Raw genomic sequence first — 18,719 nt, 5'->3', positions numbered from 1 at the left:
CATTCGGAAAGGGAGATAAACTGAGGAATAGCCAGACCTCTCACCTCACCCCTTATCATCCCTTTTTGTATTCAAATCATGGGTAATATTTACTTCTTATTTTGGAGTTTTAGGATATATATAGATTTTTTGTTTTTATCTATTTATTATTTTTTAGTTAAATTTATTAGGGTGACACTGGTTGACAAAATGATACAGGTCTCAGTGTTCAATTCTACAAAATACTTTTTTTCTTCTCTGACGCTTCTATGAATGTTATGTTTATGGTTATGCCCCACTGTAAAATGATATATATATATACATATAGTTATTTTTAGTATTAATAATCAGTATATCTTTTAAAAATGTTTAAAACAAAATCTATAGGAAGTAATTTGAATGCCATGGTTTCAGTTAGAATGTGATGTGCTTAGATCAATAAACCTTCTGTAGTTGGGGAATGCTTGTGAGATCATTTCTATCCGAGGGTGCTTTTCTTTGTGCATTCTGTATAAACTTTTCAACAAGGAACGTGTTTTTTTTCTGATCTTATCTGAATTACATATATTCTTAGATCTACAAAGAGTTTAGATATATTTTTTTGGAATAATGAAATGCTTCCATTCTAGTTGTATTTGCCTTTAGATTATTAAGTGAACCTATTAATCAGGTGAGAGTTAATGAGAAACAAAGCTCATTTGGTTGTTGGTTTTAAATTATTCCCGAATTTATTTTAAGTTATAAAGAAAAGCACTATGAGGATAATTTGCAACTTTATTTTATATGAAGATAAGAGGTTTTGATTAGAGTGTTTAGTACTTTATTAAACAAATCAAGAATATTCCGGAATGTTTATGTCATGCTCTAACATTATTATGTTTTCTGATCAATACCCTGTTCTATAACTGAGCTTGAGTTTAAAAAGTATCGAAGTAGCCTGACCAGGTGGTAGCACAGTGGATAGAGCATTGTGCTGGGACACGGAGGACACAGGTTTAAAGCCCTGAGGTCACTGGCTTGAGCGTAGGGTTGCTGGCTCGATTGTGGGATCATAGACTTGACCCCATGGTTACTTGCTTCAGCCCAAAGGTTGCTTGTTTGAAGCCCAAGGTCACTGGCTTGAGCAAGAGGTCACTCGCTCTGCTGTAGCCCCTCCATCAAGGCACATATGAGAAAGCAATCAATGAACAAATAAGGTGCCACATGGAAGAATTGATGCTTCTCATGTCTATCCCTTCCTGTCTGTCTGTCCCTATCTGTTTCTCTCTCTGACTCCCTCTCTGTCTCTGTCAAAAATAATAAAAAAAAATATCAAAGTAAATAAAGGCATTTTGAAATGTTGTTTAATGCTACCCCAACTTAACAGCATTTATAAAAAGTTTCTAGTTCTCTGAAATAATACTAGTTATTATCAGCTCTTTTTATACGAGTATTCTCTAATACAAATGACTATGTTTAAATACTATGTTTTGTACAATAAACAAATGGATGATTTAAGTGTCTTGGCTATGAAGATTAAAAATGACAGATTATTATTAGACTTACATCGTGTGTTTTGAGTAAAGGTTTTCCAAGGCCATGTCTAGATTATATGGATTCACTGGACCATCTTTAGTCAGAATTTGGAGGGCTGGCCATAGACATCATCAAATATTATTACTTTTAGCATTTTTTCCTGTAAGTCTCTGACCTGTTTTTTACACCCCAGAAGCTGACTGAGTGTGCCCTGGACAGTGAATCTCATAAACTCTCACCACTTAATATTTTCAGTGGTATTGAGAACCAACTTTTTTCCAAATGAACGTGAGGTTATCTTCAGCTTACTGTGAACAGATCTCAATGATATTCTCAAACATAAAAAAACAATCTCTCTCTTTCAGTTCCAGTGAATAGTAACCCCACAGAGAATTATGTCAAGATTTCATACATGAAGGTTTATACTATTCTCAGGATTCACAAAATAGAACTAGCTACAGTAAGATATGATGCCAGAAGTTTCTTTCTAATTTTTGAAAATATAAATAAAACATATACAAAATGTGGTAAAAAAGTTAAAGTAGGGGCAAGTGATTTTGAGCATTTTTTAAAGACTTTATTTATTTTAGAGAGGACAGAGATGGCGAGAATGGTGGGGAGGAGCAGGAAACATCAGCTCTCATATGTGCCTTGATCAGGGAAGCCCAGGGTTTTGAACCAGTGACCTGGTTTTGAACTAGGTCAATGCTTTATCTACTGAGCCACCACAGGTCAGGGGAGCATTGTTATTTGTTGAGATAAGGAAGCATCCTTTCCTTGCATAATATCGGCAAACTCACCTGTACCACTGAGTGTACCTTGGTCAGTCTGTGGCAGTAGTGAAGGGCCATGACTTGAATGAGAAGATGGTAGCAACTTCCTTTTTGGAAAGCAACTACTTGGAAAATTCCTTAGGTTAAGATTTATTCAGAGGCTACCCTTGGACACGTAAGGGCCACTTACCGTTTTTCAACTTCTTTCAGAATTTTTATTAACTGGTAGGGCAGATTCTAGTCTGAAATGTATAAAATGGAAAGACTCCAGCATTACCCAGTTATATTACTCATCCCCCAAGTCCCTCCTAGCTCAGCAACTCAGTCAGTCCCCATAAGTTTTTTTTCATTTTATTTCTTTCCTCTTTGATGTTCAGAGGATGTCCAAGGCCACTTACTTTTTTCTAAAGGATAAATATACAGATTCATCCTTGGAATTATTTGAACAAAAGGTGTCTCTGAGTTCAATGTTAGAACAACTTTGTGAGAGATTTCTTTGGGTGAGGGCTTCCTCTGGGCTGCTCAACCCGCTCCGTCCCTTCGGCTGCCTGCTATCAGCTGCTTGGATGTGTTGGAATCTGTTCTAATTATAGCCCCTTCCTACCTCAGTTCTCTTAGTTCTCTAGGCCTAGGAAACCACTAAAGTCTGCGAAACACTAGTACCCAGAGAAAAGTGTTTCTAAGTACAGACGAGTTAGCTACTCCTGTAGAATTCAAGGCCAGCTTTAGATAGCAATCAGAAGAGAGAACTATTTGCAAACATACTGAAGGAGAATGTGGTTATCAGAGTTAGCGGGAAAGAATCTGTAGATTATTAAATTTTTTAAGGTAGGAAAGATCTTAGAGGGCCTTGAGTTCAGTATTTCTACTCTGTACAGTGGCAAACACAGTTTCCTAAGATGAAAAATGTTCTTGATTTCCCAGAAGCAGTTAGTTGCCAGGTCTCAACCCTCAGTATCTGGAGCCTTTAATTTTATAGAGGAATTTGGCACATTATTTTTTGGAGGCATTTACTTTACTATTTCAAAAGGAGAAATCAGGCCCATAAGTGCTTTCCGTATTGACATCTTAGATTAGATAGTTATGGTCTGGAAAGGATTGTCCAGGATTCAGCCAGGCTGTTGAAACCCAGTCCATCCAGGTTTGAGTGTTCTTCTGACTCCATAAAAGTTTCATTGACTTTTAAGACATTTGCTTAACTTTCATTACAACCAGGAGAAGTCAGCTTGAGAGTCCATAAGCACATTCACTGAATGTTTCTTACAATACAGCTGTTTTTTTTAGAAATACTTATTTTACCTGACCTGTGGTGGTGGCACAGTGACTAAACTATTGACCTGGAATGCTGAGGTTGCTGGTTTGAAACCCTGGGCTCACCCAGTCCAGGCACATATGGGAGCTGATGCTTCCTTCTCTTCCCCCCTTCTCTCCTCTCTCTCTCTCTCCTCTAAAATGAATAAATAAAGTCTTAAAAAAAAGAAATACTTATTTTATTTGGTTAGTAAAAGAGAAAAAAAATCTAGGCAGAAAGGTGCCTTAGTGTCTGGGCTTCTAAGTTGCAGCCGGAGGGCAGTAATACTGTAACCCCAACCTGTTCTACTGGTTTGGTGCTTACTTTCTCGGGTGGGAAAAAGATCTCTGCCTTCATCATCTTAAACCATGCCTGTGAGTGCCTTGAAGTCTTTCTAAAACTCTGATGAGGATGAACTAGTTTGTGTCTCCCTCCCCCCCAGCCTGTAGACCTTTAATAGCATTTTTTCCGGAGGAAGGCTTTCACAAACTCATAGTGATATAGGTTTGAACACTGGAAGAACTGAAACATTTTTGTAAGGATAAAATCGGGCACATTTGGAGCAAGTAAAATTGCAGAGAATGTTAAGGCGTGAAATCCCAGGTGAGTCTTCCCTAAGGTAAAGGCGCTCCTGAGGATGGCTTGGGGACTTTCCCCAGGTGGAAGACAGAGTCCTTGGGCAGACAGGTGAGGCTTAGAGATGAACTAAGACATAATGTACAAGAAAAAGGAAATGAAAACAACATAACTGAGTTAAGAAGGTTTCTTTTCCTTGTCTTTCTAAATAGACGTAGGATATTTACTTTATTAGAAATAAAATAGCAAGCAATACACTTGAAAGAAACATAAGATAAAAATAGTTAAAAACAAGTTCTTCCATTGAAACCTGCTGCTGAGGGAAAAGTCAGTTCTCAAGCACTTTGAAATTTAGAGTTTGTTCCTATATTTTTAAATGGTCTGAAAAGCACAATTTAATCCCTTTGATTTAAATGCTATTTTATGGTACTGAAATTGTTTTAAAGGGAAACATTTTAATTTTCAATTAAAGTCACTATAAAATCATCTTGAAGAAAAGGTGATGCATACCTCCAGGATGACTTGTTTATACATTATTATTAATAGTGCAATTAATTTTTTTCATATATTTAAAAAGTTGGGTCTGTCTTTGAATCTGCCTTCTTTTTCTTAAAGAAACGAAGGATGAAGTAATAATTTGATGATTATACATGTATAAATACCATATAATTATTACATTGTAGGCCCACTCTAGATCTTGGAAAGAGTTTAAACAAATTTAGCTAACTCAGTGAGACAGTAAGCCAATCTTTCTATTACAGTTTTGTTTTTTTTGTGTGTGTGGGGGAATTATTAACCAAGCATGTACTTATTATTGGAAGGTATTACACTTGATAAATAAAAATGAAAGGAAATGGGCGGCTGAGAAGATTGGAAGGAAAATGTGATTAGGATGAAAACACTTAAAAGGCCGTCGATCTTCAGCTGATCCCTGAGCTTCTAATCTCTCTACAGGAAAAGTATGTGTACCTAGTTTTATTTCACAGGACTACTTTTTGGCTCTACTGATAGATGTTTAACAATCTTCACAGCTGACTACCTTAGAAGGTACATTCATAAATGCCATTTTTATTTATATTGAAGTGCAATTCAGCTATCCTCTTTAATGTCCTGATTATTGTATTGCAAGTTGTGTATTCTATACTAAAAAAAAATGAATGTGAAGATAGGTATTAAATCTTATCTACTCAAAAAAGTCCTAAAGATAAATATTTTGGACAATTCAATTCTTACATTTAATGTACATGAATATGCAAAAGATGTGCACGTATACCTGCTAAATAACAAAATTTGCAGTGTGACTTCAAACAGTTCTCATTTTGAGAACTGATTCAACTCTTGAAAGCTTTCCATCTCTGTGATTCTTTTATTTTCTCAAAAGTAAGTTTCTTTGAAAAGAAGGCATGAGAAACAGAATTGAAGGTTCACTTTGCTTTATTTTCCTCGTTGACTATGTACCTTTCATGCAATTAATGTTATCTTCCCTTAAACCAGTGGTTCTCAACCTGTGGGTCGCGACCCACAGGTTGAGAACCGCTGCCTTAAACTGTTGATAAATCTTGCAAAATTCTTCATTGCACCAATTTCATGTTAGCAGATTGAAATATATACTCTCTGGTAAAAAAAGAGAAAGTTGCTTGCACTATTGCCAGTTTTTGGTTATATGTATTGTTATATTGTTTGTGGATATTATTACAAATACAAACAAGTACTTAAGAAATTATAGAGAAACTTAGGAGTTTATAGAGAACGTCATAGAGGATATAATGTAAACTGACTCTGGCGGATTTGGTAAAGTGGGATAAGTGACCAGAATGAAAAAAGTCTTTCCTGACAAAATTAACTGTAGAGAAAAGGCATAGAAATTAAATCTATCCAAGTATTTGCTTGTTTTATGCTCCTCTCTTATAAAAAACTAAAAGGATTTTTCAAGAATTCCTACTTTGAGGCCCTGGCCGGTTGGCTCAGTGGTAGAGCGTCGGCCTGGCATGCAGGGGTCCCGGGTTTGATTCCCTGCCAGGCCACACAGAAGAAGCGCCCACTGCTTCTCCACCCCTCCCCTTCTCCTTCCTCTCTGCCTCTCCCGCAGCTGAGGCTCCATTGGAGCAAAGATGGCCCGGGCGCTGGGGATGGCTCCTTGGCCTCTGCCCCAGGCGCTAGAGTGGCTCTGGTCGCAACAGAGTGACGCCCCGGAGGGTTAGAGCATTGCCCCCTGGTGGGCAGAGCGTCGCCCCTGGTGGGTGTGCCGGGTGGATCCCGGTCAGACGCATGCGGGAGTCTGTCTGACTGTCTCTCCCCGTTTCCAGCTTCAGAAAAATACAAAAAAAGAAAAAAAAAAAGAAAAAAAAAGAATTCCTACTTTGAAACAGGTGTGATTTAGTAAGCATAATAGAAAATAAGGTTAAAATAATATAACAGTTGAAATTCATATACAAAATATGTGCCACAAGACTTTAAACACCCACCAAGCAGGACACACATTTGTTTTCAAGCTTTATAGCAGCCAATGGAAAGTAAGAAATTGGTTTTAAAATTTATGGTGCTCAAATGATATAAAAATGTATAAGTTATTAAAGAGAAGCATAGATTTCTCTGTTAGACATGGTGATATTAATCAGAATAATATCTTTAGGTCACAGGAAATAAGCTTAACTAGAAAACAGTGTTTTTATTAGGTAAAACTGGGAAATAAAGTTTGAAAAGATATAGCGGTAAAGAGAATAGTATTATTTAACTCAAACCAGAATCCTGAAGTGGATAAATTTCTTTTGAGCTCTGCAATGTGTTGAATCATGCTACCAGACATTTGTCTGGAAAAGAAATTATACAGAAAAATACTTAAAAATAAATCTGAAAATAAAAAGAAAAAAATGAAACAAAAGAATAATTAAGAAATATAGGTAATACAATTTAAATATTTATATAATTGAAAGAGTCACACCATTAAAATTTTAGAATATAAAGTTGGTTATTTTCAAAATCAGGCTGCTATATATTTTTTATAGGCATCGGTATTATCAGGGGCTCCTTCCTGAATTTATGTAGGTGTTTATATTCCCCTGGTTGCTGGAGGTTTCGGCTCAGTCATGTAGCAGACTCAGTTAGGGAAGGGGGAAGTGGGAGGGGCAGGGTCAAGGGTAAGAATAAAGAAAAGCACATTGGTGTTGATGATATTCACATAACATTATAAATCCACTTTAGGGACTTTTTAAACTTCAGGAACAGTGAGGTAATGATGCTGACTTAAGTTTTTATTTTGGACAAAGGTATGTAGGAATTTGGCTTTCCAAAAGAAAAATTTAATAAGAAAATAGTAATGTTTGTATTCTTGTGTTTGAGTTCCTATCAGTTTTAGATTCATATTTTATATTTTTTTCAGTTTAGCATTTGAGTTAGATTAGAAAACGTTGTTTATATTTCTAGGAAAAATAATTACTAAATGATATTGACCAAAAACACTCTTATGTGGCTTAAGAACAATTCATAATAACATTGGTATTTACTTAATAGAAACTTCTGGACAAGTAGCCTTTACATGAAATTTGCACTTACCTACATTGATTAGCTAGTAAAAAAATTTATTTTCATAATCACATAAATAAAAAGGAGAACTAACTAACATTTGTTGGATACTAATTCAAGGTAGAAATTTACTAAGCTTATATGAATATCACAAGAATCTTGACTTTCTCTTTTCCTCCAACAAATGCACAAAATGACCCCCTACTAAGACCTCTATGTACTGGCAGTTTCTGCTAAACTTCCTATGGTTTGTTTCTTTCTCTTATTCAGTTAACAGATCACACATCATCTCAATGATACTTGCTCTAGCTTCTCGCATGAAAGCAGCCAGTCTCTATCTTAAAGCCTGGTTTTAATTCTTTTACTTTCTCACTATGAGTCATCTTTATTGGTATGTTTGTTTATTGCCTATATCTCTGCAGTAAAATGTTCTCTCTCCGAGATAAAAGATCATAGCTGACTTGTTTATTGCTGTATTTCTAGTGCCTAGAACCATAGCTAACACACAGTATATTTTCTAGCATAATTGTAATATACTCAGAAAAAACAAACATAAAATGCAATTGACATTTCTCCCAACAAGAAAATTAGTTGAACATAAAGTACTAGTCATTTCACATGGTAAATACAAAACAAAATCAAACACGATGCCTTAACTAAAAAAAAAAAGTTTAAATAAAAATGTCTTAAAATTAAAGGAGACCTTTTTCTAGAGGAATAATACTTGGCATTAGGAGATTGGGAACAATGCATTGTCATCTCAGAAGAAGAGAATTTGTTCCTCCTCATTTCCTCTAGTTCTGTGTTGTAGTGACTTTAGTTGGGGTTATCTATGTAGTTCTCAAGGAGTCTGAGTATGAAATAATGATGATGATGGTGGTGGTGGTGATAAAAGAATTATTTATTAAGTGTATACTTGGTGCCAGGGACTATTCTAAGTGTTTAATACTATATATTAGTTTATGTAATTTTCACAAACACATGGTGAGGTGTATATATTCAATAGATACAAATATAAATAAGTATATGACTGTATTCTCCTTATAGAAAGCTGCCTTCCTAGTCTATTTGAAACTCATCTTTTTCATCATCCATCATCACATAGTCATGGAAAGCTGAGTTTATGTGACAAAAAATAAATAAATTCGAGAGCTATTTGAGGCTAAATTGATGTTTGTTTCTATTAAGTGTGGAAGTAAAAAGGGGTTATGAAAACTAGGTTTCAGGCTCAAGTGATTGAGAAAGTGGTATTTTTAACTGATTTAGGGGCTGTGGGATGGAGAATAGTTTGCGATGAGAAATATAATGAGACTGCTTTAAGCAAAATGATTTTCTTTTCATTTTTTCATTGGTTTGAGAGGTAGGAAGGAGGGAATAAGAGAAAAAGAGACAGAGAAACAATGGAAATTATTAAAACAAGTCATAGATGACATTGTGAATAGGTGAGATTATAAATGTAAAAATCAAAAGAGGAGACTGATGACAGTCTAGAAAACACTAACATCTAAAGTTTGAACCGAAATGGAGGAAACTGAAGTGGGTTCGTGGGGGAGAAGAAGAGACAGATGGCAGTTTGTGGGGAAATCTATACTAGGGATTTCTGTATAAAAAGGGTGAAGAATAGTACATGACAGAATAATGAAGTAGCTAGGATTTGGTGATTCAAACCTAGAATGAAGATAAGACATGAGAAAGAAATAATTTAAGAATGATCAGGGATTCAGGGAAAGGAGAAGCACAAGTATATGGTTAAGCTATAAGAAGCCTGCAGTCATGGAAGTTCCGTCATTGTGCAACGGGCGGTCACCACAGTCAGGGAGTGGGGAAAAAGAGTGAACCCAGGTAGCTGCAGCCTCACGGTTCTTTGAGGTCTGTATAGTTTTCAGCTTTCACAAATAGAGAAGCTGTCAGTGAGGGAGAGACGAAGATACTAAAATAAAAGCAGTGTCTGATGAACGTAAGGACTTGGAGCACTAGTAATTTTAAAGAGCAGGACTACAATTTCTTTCTATGAGGAAGAATAAGGAACGTGAGTATAATGACACACTCAGTTCCAAACAAGAGTAGGTGAGGGGTACATGCCAAATGGCCTGCGTATTCACGATAAAAGATGATTTCATCCAGCCAAGAGTTAGGGTGGGGCAATGTGTGGAAATAGTGAATTAATGAAAGATTTTTAAAAAAGGATTGTCCAGAAGCAGCCCCAGTGAAGTTAGGACATTTTCAGTGAATGTGGGAAAAGCAACAGGAAAAAATATGTAGGCTGATTATTAAGACAGCTTTCACAGACACATGAATAAGTTTGTGTGTGAGTGAGCAAGTATGTGTCAGGGCGTGTGTGTGTGTGTGTGTGTGTGTGTGTGTGATTGGTGTGTCTGCAGATTTAGCTAGAGATCGTTATTCTGGGATATTTAAGCTTTAACATATAACACCACTCAGTAGGTCTATTCCAGCTAGTTATGTTCAGATTGCACGCTACTGTACTGTAGCCGAACCAGAAGACAGAGTACATCATTACTGAGTGGCCTGTTCACTGCCAGTAAGCGTTTACTGTGCTACCTTCTCATCTATGTAACATTAGAAAAAAGCTCATGTATACCACTGGTCATACTGGATGAATGAGACAGACCTATGAGACTGTGAGTAGGGTTGCACTTTAATTTGACTCTGAAGAGAGTAAAATAAGATTGGGATCAGTGTTTATCCACTCAAAAAATTCCAAACTTTGAATAATTAGTGATCTGTATGATTATGTTTTTAATATTATTAACAATGAAAAGGACGACTAGTACAATTGGCATTTAGTAGATACTAATAAGGGGTAAAGCTAGGATTTAAATCTAGAATATATCTGACTTGTTTATTAACCTCTGCATTTTCCCAGGTGCAGCATTTTAAAAGAGCTACATTAAAGAAAAGACTCTTCAAAGAGTGTTTCAAATAGTTACCATTTATATCCCTGTGCTGAAATTAGTGACTATTAATTTTTATTATGGGAAAGAGTAATATTTCATCCACAGCCCATTCTTTAGTTGATATATCTGCTTTTCTATGGATTTTGTGTTTTAAAAAATTTGACAAAGCTTGATATATGCACATACTGTTTTCTGTTTGGGTGCATCATGAATTCTCTTGTCCTACCTACGCTCACATTCTTAGGATCCTTTCATAACACCTACATTCCTGGCGATTTTACTGAAGGTGGTAAAGCTCTGAAAGAACAGTTTGAAGTAAATGGGTTCTACTAAATTCAAGAATGTTTTCACAATTAACCTGCAGTTTGAGGGTTTAGATGACCACAAACTGATATAAAGGAATATACATTTACCTCTACGAAATACACTTTAGGGAGGTTTTTAAACAATATATATTTTGCTGATGCAGAGGATATTTCTTCTTTGGTGTTTATAATTTAACAAATAACATGTAAAAGCCATAAACTCCTTTATGTCATCCATAAACAAAATAAAAAATGTTAAACCACAGGACTTTGACTCAGTCAATAATTCTAGGCTTAGCCTTAGGGTTTGAAGAGAAAATTATTTCTGTTACACATTTAATTATACTATAAACTGGGAAATAGCTATTGATCTTCAGCATCTGGCATTGGAAAGGTGTTGCTTTCTTGTTCTGTAGCCAGTGAAAACATGTCATATGGACTAAAAATGGGGAATATCAGAGGACTTAAAGGAAAAGTAGTAGATATATATAGTAAAGGACATTTTTGGTTGAACTCTAGTAACTTAAAAGTTAGGAGACTTAAAGATTATCTCCTATATGCAACTTTCTGCTGGAAACTAGGGACATACATTTTAGATAAGAAGTATATTACTACCACATTACTTTATTTAAAAAAAACTATTATGTTATTTAGCTTATCTCTAATATTTTAATCAAAAATAGGAGGGCCTGATTTGGAATCCTTTTTAACTGACATAGTTAATGTTCTCCAATATTTACACAGAGTGATGAACATTGTGATTATTATTTTAGAAGTATTTTATAAATTTTTAGCTTTGAATCAGCAGAATAGATAAAAACCTCTCTTCTGTTAAATATGTCTGACATCTATGATGATGATGATGATGATGATGATGATAAAGATTAAGAAGATAATACTGCAGTTACTGGCATCAATGCGATGCCAAAAGGAACCCCCAGTTAGGGGTGCAGTGAAGAAGGAAACTTTACTCAGTTTTAATTAGATTCTGAAATTAAGAAGGAATAATTATAGAATATTTAACCATAGAATTTTTAACTCCACAAGATACATATTGTGAACACTAAGAGATAAAGAAAAAAACACCTACTAAGCAGGGCTCCTGATGGTAACTGAGCTCAAATTTTAAAAAACAGAGAGAGCCTAGCAACCATTTTGTTTGTTTATTTTTAATTTTTCTATTGATCTGAGAGATAAAGAGAAGCATCAACTCGTTGTTCCATTTAGTTTTACACTCATTAATTGCTTCTTGTAGGTGCCCTGAGCAGGGATGAAACCAGCGTAAAACAGGTAGGCTGTGTGGGGGCCCTGGGCCGGCCCTCTCTGGCTAGCCAGCTCTGCACTACTCCTTGTAGGTCTGCTCTGCCCTGTGTGGATCTGCTGCACTGGCTCTGGGCTGCTCCGTCCCGTGCCAGTCTCACCAGTCTGCTCTGCCCTGTGTGGATCTGCTGCACTCGGCTCTGGGCTGCTCCGTCCCGTGCCAGTCTCACCAGTCTGCTCTGCCCTGTGTGGATCTGCTGCACTGGCTCTGGGCTGCTCCGTCCTGTGCCAGTCTCACCAGTCTGCTCTGCCCTGTGTGGATCTGCTGCACTGGCTCTGGGCTGCTCCGTCCCGTGCCAGTCTCACCAGTCTGCTCTGCCCTGTGTGGATCTGCTGCACTGGCTCTGGGCTGCTCCGTCCCGTGCCAGTCTCACCAGTCTGCTCTGCCCTGTGTGGATCTGCTGCACTCGGCTCTGGGCTGCTCCGTCCCGTGCCAGTCTCACCAGTCTGCTCTGGACTGTGCGGGTCTGCTGTGCTGTGCTCCAGCCAGACTTCAGCAGCGTCAGCCAGGACACTGTAGTCTCCAGTGGAAAGAGGAAGTGCACTCTGAGGGTCAGAGCATGCTGACTTATAGAAACAGAAGTCCCTGCCACTGGTTCCATTCTCATGCAAATGAAAGTACAAACCTTACAGTATGATTGCTCCCAAAGCACTGTCCTGATTGTTCAGAATGGAGCTGTACTAATTGGTTGGTGAAAAAGCGGGCTATAGCTGTGCAGCTCCAATTGGGTGAAATAGAATTCCAGGAACTCCTCTATAGGGGCTGGCTCAGATGGCAGGAACACAATGCAGTGCGACAGTCCAGCACTGGCTTATTGAAGTGCAGTTTTGAGTGAGAGTCCTCTGTACAGAGAGGCCGTGGCCAGATGACTTGGTGGATAAAGTACTATCCCAATGTGCCAAGGTCACTGGTTCGCTGGTTTCATCCCTGCTCAGGGCACCTACAAGAAGCAATTAATGAGTGTAAAACTAAATGGAACAACGAGTTGATGCTTCTCTTTATCTCTCAGATCAATAGAAAAATTAAAAATAAACAAACAAAATGATTGCTAGGCTCTCTCTGTTTTTTAAAATTTGAGCTCAGTTACCATCAGGAGCCCTGCTTAGTAGGTGTTTTTTTCTTTATCTCTTAGTGTTCACAATATGTATCTTGTGGAGTTAAAAATTCTATGGTTAAACATTCTATAATTATTCCTTCTTAATTTCAGAATCGAATTAAAGCCATGGTCATTTAACTTTGATACTGCATTGCTTTGTTTGGACAATTTGGAGGCCTCAGTATCTTTACGATCTCAGCCATTAATGATGCTACATATTCTGACCGCATCAGCTCGGAATCGTATTAACTTTTCTTACCACAAGACACCCCTGCCTCCTCACGTGGGAGCTAATGAGTAGTAGTTATCACCCATTTGTCCTTTCTTTTTAACCTACAATATAATTAAATCTATTGGTTAAAGAATCTGTTAAATGCAGTTTATGTATGTTATGCCCTTAATAGTGGCTCCAGATGCAGTGGTTTGCACTAATCTATTTAATTTAAATTAATGTAAAAACTGAAACTCAAAATACAATTTTAAAAACACAATACACAAGTCTGTATTTCTTTATAAAGAAGAGTGCAGTGTTCTTCAATTATGCTTTAATTTTGGATCTACCATCTTCTTTCTTTGTAACTTTTGTGGATATCCTGGATATAATCTGGTAAGGATAAGTTATAGGCAGTCAATTTTTAGACATGTCAGTTATAAGCAAAATTTTCAATCCCAATTTAATTTTATTTTAACCTTAAACATTGAAAGAGGAGCTATTTTTTTTTAAATTTTTTATTGTATTTATTTTTAATGGGGTGACATCAGTAAATCAAGATACATATATTCAAAGATAATATGTCCAGGTTATCTTAAAGTTCAATTATGTTGCATACCCATCACCCAAAGTCAGATTGTCCTGTCACCCTCTATCTAGTTCTCTTTGTGCCCCTCCCCCTCCCCCTTCCCTCCCCTCTCCCCCCTCCCAAAAGAGGAGCTATTGAGAGGCACAGATTGTCCCTCATCTACATTATAATTTTCCCCAAGGATATATATTAAGATTTATGTAAAATAAGATGCTTTAGTCAGTTTAGTGCCTCTGAACTAACATTAGTCATGAGATTCAGGCATTTTATAAAAGTTTATGTTTATGAAAGGAGGTGTAAGAAGGCTACTATATGCAAGGTACTAATCCTGGGAATTATATTTGTCACCTCATTTCATTCTCACAAGAATTATAGCTATTACTAGCTTTCAAGTTACCCTCTCTGTGCAAGTCATCTTGCCAGGAAGCAAATGAATAGAAAGAGGAAAGTGTAAGGAGAGGTGATATTTTATTTCTCCCGAAAGAATGGAAAGTTCTTAAATTCAATAAATGGCAAAGCTATTTTGGAGATAAGAAACCAATTGAACAAAGGCATGCTGGCATGACTAGTGTGTTTGGAAAATTTCAAACATTAGTTTTTACTATGAAACCAGTAAACATTAGTTACACGAGTTCCGACCTTATTTTTCTGGACTAGTATAAAACATACTTCCAGCTCACTGATTACAGTTGAATTTTAAGGCTAAATAGTAAACCCAATGGATGATAGCATCACATTTTTTTCCTTCATATCAACACATATGTAACTATATAGTCAAGGCATCCTAAAAATTGAGAGTTTGATACTATGAGCTAAATGTGTTCTTAAAATGAATTGAATGACGTTTGATTTTTTTTTCCAGTCGTGAATTTAACAAACCAGGTTCTCTGTCCTCCTGGCAGCTGAATAAGTTGTACAGAGGTAAAAAAAAAATCACAGCACCCAAGACAGATGCTTATTGCATCTATGCATTTAAATAGGACATTTGTAGAATATTTAAGTAGCAAAAAATATACTTTGCATTGCAATGTACTTCATTTATGTAGACTCCAGTCAAGGTTATTTTTCCTTGAGTGCTCACCATCTCAATGATACTTTTATATCCACATATATTATCCTCACACCCCAGAACCCCAGGTAAAAATCTCTTGAGGCCAATACTTGCCATGACATGTCATTCACATAAAATGCCTGCAGTCATATCACCATGTTTTCTCAGCCTGTACATTCTTAATCTCTTTGCTGTGCACCTGCTGCGAGCAACTTGTCTGTCTGGCAGGAAACAGGACCAGGAAATCTCCATCGTCTCTTCTTGTCCACTATGCAGGTATTTTAACTTGGCACATTAAGTATTAATGGGAGAGACTGAAGTCAAGAGGCACTGATATTCTTTTCTCACATAAAAGCAAATTCTTGAAGAAAATTTTATTCTTTCTACAAAAGCAGCTCAATTAAACTGTGGCTACTATCACTGAAATATGCCTGTGTGCTCATGTGCGATCTGGTACGGACCTCTCCACTTCTAGAATCCCGACTCCTTTAATATGTAACTAAATAAACAACATGTGTCATTGCCTTGATGACTATTTTTTAGAAATAATCAAAAGCAACAGTGAAAAAGTACATTTTAGATGATAAATAAAATAATTGTTCACCATATACACACATGCAAACATTTGTGTATAAATTCAAGAGAGACATGGACCTTTACTTGAAACACTTTAGAATGAGCCACTAGTGGACCCCAGATTGAGTTTTGCTTTTCTGTACATTTTTAAAATTTTCATTTATTGATTTCATCAGAAAGGAAAGGAGGAGAGAGAAAGAGTGACAGAGACAAGGACATAGATCTGTTCCTGTATGTGCCCTGAATGGGGATCAAACCGGCAAGCTCTGCGCTTTGGGGGATGCTCTAATCAATCAAGCTATCTGGCCAGGGTGTTATGTACATTTTTTAAGAGACAGGATAATTAGATTTAATCATATTTTTGGAAGGAATTCATAATGTAAACAGCATTAAGATGATTTCTAAATTTTTTTTCTAATCAAAGATTGTATAATTCATTTGATATCCTAATATTTCCCTTCTGAGACCTTTTAATTTTTCTCCAGAGAAACAAAAATATATATTATTTTGTAAAAAAAATTCTAGCTTCCATAATTTATGACTAAAGTAACTATATTTTGCAGTATAAAAATTAGAATAGCAAAAAATTTTCTGTACTTTTGGTCAGCATTTTAAAAACAATTTCAAATTAAAGTAATATATTGCCAGTGATGATTAAGGTGGAGTGTTGTCTATTTTTCATTTTGAATAGATCATTAAAATTAAATGTGAAATGTTGAAGTGTTATATATATTTCCAATATAGAGATAAATGCTTGGGGGAAATTAAAATATCTCTATAGTCTTTATATTAATACTTTAATATGTTAACTCCTTGTTACTAATACACTTAAAAATTGATCAAAGTGAAATCCTGTGATCTTTTGGAAAAAATAATATGTAATTGCAAGAATTGTGTAAAAACCTAACATTAGAATGGGATTTATTTTTATTATATATGTTATAATGCACACTATATATCTTCATGTAATTGTATATTAATCAATAGAGCAAATAATCCTGGACTTTAGCAGAATGAAACATTCTACACATACAAAAAATATTTTTTATTATTGCATTTGCAAAGGTAGTGAAGAATACAGATTAGTGTTGGGTTCTTATTCTAAGACTCTCACAATGGGAGAGGCAGGACCCATTGGAAACAATTTTGGAGTAGTTAAAGCTTGTTTTTGTTTTTACTCAGCTTGTTAGCTCCATTTTCTTAGTAACATGGCTAACGACTCTAGCCCTTCTCCCCTTTGTCTCTCCCATCATATAATATTATGATACTTCAACTTAAAATGTTCTAATAAAATTTTTCTCAGTAAATTGTTATATTTGTAATGGAGTTTCAAGCATAAGTGGGAGATACATTTTTGTGTGATATCACCTCTTATGTCCTTCAAAAATATCACACAGATGACATCTGTTGAGATTTTAAGGTTGATGAGGTCTTATTTCACCTTCTTCTTTAACTTTGCCTCATTAGCTGGATCATATCTGAAATTCCACAGCATGAAAATCTATATAGCTAAATGATCCTATTGACTGTGATATGTGATTTATTATCTTCTTCTATATTATTGGAGTTAATAACCTTCAGTTATAGAACTGAAGGAGAGGTATTTTGGACTAAGGTCTTCTTATAAGGACATTAATCTCATCATGGGGGCCTACCTTCATGCCCTCATCTACACCTGATTACCTCAGAGACTCCACCTACAAATACCATCATACTGAGGATTCAGGCTTCAATTTAGTAATTTTGAAAGGACACAATTATTTAGCCTATAACATGTATCATTTCAACAAATGACCTCAACTTCATCTTTCAGGCCCATTTTCATATATTTTGCATCTATGTAGATTTTTCTTTTTTCCACCAAACCTCCTTGTATCTCGGTAATTAAGTACAACAGTTCAACTTACAATTTTTCTTCCTTCCTTCCTTTCTTCCTTTCTTCCTTTCTTCCTTTCTTTCTTTCTTTCTTTCTTTCTTTCTTTCTTTCTTTCTTTCTTTCTTTCTTTCTCTTTCTTTCTTTCTTTCTTTCTTTCTTCTTTCTTTCTTTCTTTCTTCTTTCTTTTCTTTCTTTCTTTCTTTCTTTCTTTCTTTCTTTCTTCTTTCTTTCTTTCTTCTTTCTTTCTTTCTTCTTTCTTTCTTTCTTCTTTCTTTCTTTCTTCTTTCTTTCTTTCTTTCTTTCTTTCTTTCTTTCTCTTTCTCTCTTTCTTTCTTTTCTGTGTTAGAGAGATAGGAAGGGAGGAAGAGAGACAGGAGCATTGAGCTGCTGCTCCTCTGTGTGCTGTGATCAGGGAATTGAACAGGCAACTTCTATGCTCCAACAAACTGCTATCTAGCCAGGGTTAATTTTTACTCTTTTTTAGAAAGACAGAGAGAGGAAGAGAGAGAGGGTGGGGTGGGGGAAAGGAAGTACCTGTTGTTCCACTCATTTATGCATTTTTCTTTTGGTTGCTTGCCATATGTGCCCTGACCAGGGATTGAACCCACAACCTTGTTGTTTCAGGTTGACTTTCTTAACTGACTGAGCTAACTGGTCACAGCCAATCAATGAACTCAAAGAGCTAAATTAAATTGAGGCCTTCTTTCACAAATCAGTATGTGGAGTAAATAGAGATTTCTTCAGTCTCTGCTCACTTCTCAACTCTTCCTGTATTAGGCATCCAGAAAAACCTCCTCAGCCTCGCCCCCAAAGGCAGTAACAAAAGCAATATCAATTTGAGTACAACCAATAGCTCCAGGACTTTTTATTACCTTTCAACTTTAGTCATTATGGTTAATTTTATTATAAATATATTATCCATAAGTTAAAGAGCCATAAATATTCATGTCTGCAGCTATAGTGTTTGAAGATATGTAATGCACAATATAAATTATACTTGTTTTGTAGAATTGCAAGGAGGAACTACTAAGACCAATAGATAGTAGCTTCAGGCAAGAGAGTTTGGCTAAATGTAAGGAAGGATTTTTAATGATGCTGTAAATTTTTTTCCATAAGAAAAAAA

General features: G+C 36.0%; 1 protein-coding gene across 4 annotated transcripts in view; it reads left to right on the top strand.

The window, feature by feature from the left end:
- Positions 1-18,719, top strand: part of NAALADL2 (N-acetylated alpha-linked acidic dipeptidase like 2) — a 1,182,199-nt gene that overhangs the window by 115,048 nt on the left and 1,048,432 nt on the right. The gene's annotated exons all lie outside the window — the stretch shown is intronic.

The sequence above is a fragment of the Saccopteryx bilineata genome, chromosome 8, assembly GCF_036850765.1.
Source record: "Saccopteryx bilineata isolate mSacBil1 chromosome 8, mSacBil1_pri_phased_curated, whole genome shotgun sequence".
Taxonomy (NCBI): domain Eukaryota; kingdom Metazoa; phylum Chordata; class Mammalia; order Chiroptera; family Emballonuridae; genus Saccopteryx; species Saccopteryx bilineata.
Note: the sequence above shows the minus strand (reverse complement) of the source record. Positions and strands in the feature narration are given on the sequence as shown.